Below are 2,263 nucleotides of genomic sequence, written 5' to 3' on the forward strand. Positions count from 1 at the left end.
TCCTCGGGCCGCCGGCCTCGCCGCCCTCAACTGCTCAGAGAGCGATGATCGAGAGAGAGAGAGAGAGAGAGAGAGAGAGAGAGAGCAGAGAGAGAGAGAGCAGAGAGCAGAGAGAGAGAGAGAGAGAGAGAGAGAATTTTTTTTGTTCTTTTTAATTTTAACTAGTTAATTAGTTTAACAAAAACGGTAAATAACTTAAAACTTGATAATTAACAAAAAAAACCGTAAAATTTGATAATTAACAAAAAAAACGTATATACGGAGAGGGGGCGGCGAGGGGGGCGGCGATGCGCGGGGTGTTTTTTTAGGGATCGAGAGGGGACGGCGAGGGTTATAAATGTGTTGTCCTCGCCTCCCTCTCCGTGACGCCGTCGTCTGCCGCCCCGTCTCGCGCTCTACCGCGACACCCTCTCCCACCCCTTCCTCGCCCCCTCCTTTTGCCACCGCCCTTTCGCCACCGCCACCGCCATCGCCCCCCTTCTTCACTTAATTAATTTGTTTTTACTACATGTTTTCAGGACTGACATAATGGCGGACGATAGAGCTGACCCGATTATGGACAACTATGATCCGGACGGTGAAGCACATATGTTCGGCATCATAAACGGCGATATTCTATATGTGCCGACCGGACAAGAAGAAGATGATATCTCTTCTTATCTGAACCTTGACGGTGAAGATGAAGGGCGCCGTCAGCAAGATGATGCCGAACAAACGTCGATAAACGACGATCTTCAAATGGAAGTAGCAACCACCTCCGGCGCCGAGGTATATATATATACATTGAGCCTCTGGTGATACAAACTAACTGATTTGAATAAATATGTGTGGACTAACGCGCGCGACTCTCTTTCTTATTTTAGCCCTCGGCCGGATCGTCGAAACAATCGAGTACGTCGTCAAAGTGTGGCGCAACCAAGATGATGAAACAAGGAGAAACATGCACCATCGAGGTTGTCGACAGTGCAACCGGCAGGCCGCTGGAGCCCCGCAAGAACGCCACCAAGTTTGTCAACCAATGCGGAGCCATTGTTAGAGACAACGTCTCGATCACCGTCCAGGAGTGGAATAAGCCAAAGAAGGCACGAATTGCTGGTTTCACTTTCGTCGATAAGAGAACAAAAAAAGATTGCTTCAAAAAGCTTATGGAACATTTCGTTCTACCTCCGGAATACAACAAATTCGATGAGGAGGGTAACAAGATTGAGGAAAACAAGGAGAGGAGGAGGCTAGTCAAACAGTTCGCTCTTCATAAGATGGCCGACGCATTCCGGAAATTCAAGCAAAATCTAGCCCATGACTTTGTCAAGCAGAACAAGACTCCGGATTTCAAAGGACAATATGAGAAACTGAAAGATGATTGGCCAGAATTTGTGAAGCAAAAGAAATCGGAGCAGTTCATTCAAATATCGAAAAAAATAAGGAAAATGCGGCTAAGAAGGAGTACAATCATGTTATGGGGCCAGGAGGGTATCGCCTTTGGGAGCCTAGGTGGGAGAAGATGGAGAACGAGCTGAGGGCGCGAGGAATCCGTCCAGGTACGGAGGGATGGGACCCAAGGGCCAAAAGCTGGTGGTACGGGCATGGGGGAGCGCTGAACCCGGAGACAGGGGAGTGTGTTTACCGGGGCAAATTAATTAAACCCACCCAAGCCCTTATTAACGCAATGAGGGATGCTCAACAGGGGAAGATCAAGTTCAACAGAGAGAACGACGCGCTGACAAAAGCCCTCGGGAATCCTGAACACGGAGGACGTGTACGAGGCATGGGGCACATTCCGTGGAAAATAGGGTTCCCCCAGAACGATGACCCGTACGGTTACAGAAGCCGTAAGAGAAAGATGGATCAGGAAGCAGATGTTGTGGCGCGGTTGGCATCGGAAATGGAGGTGATGAAGAAAACCATGAGTGTACTAGTAGCCGAAAGAGATGCAGCTCGGGTGCAGCATGAAGATCATCCAGCGGATCTCGGAAGCCAGCAGCGGAGAAGTAGCGTGGCTTCCACGGAGGCCCCACCGGAGCCTCTGGTGGTCCAAATTACTGCACCGGAGCCTCTGGTGGTCGAAATTACTTCATCGGAGCCTCCTCGCTACCCCGTGGACGATATAAAGGAGATGAAAGAATGTCATCTGTATTATCCTATCGGGAACATGTCCATGAAGGTAGCCATCGGCAGTGCTTTACCATGTTTACCTGGAGCACTCCACCACAACAACCCCATTCAAGATGGCTATGCTCGTGTCACGGTGGAGGACATAGTCCAA

The sequence above is a fragment of the Triticum dicoccoides genome, chromosome 6B (genome assembly GCF_002162155.2).
Source record: "Triticum dicoccoides isolate Atlit2015 ecotype Zavitan chromosome 6B, WEW_v2.0, whole genome shotgun sequence".
Taxonomy (NCBI): Eukaryota; Viridiplantae; Streptophyta; class Magnoliopsida; order Poales; family Poaceae; genus Triticum; species Triticum dicoccoides.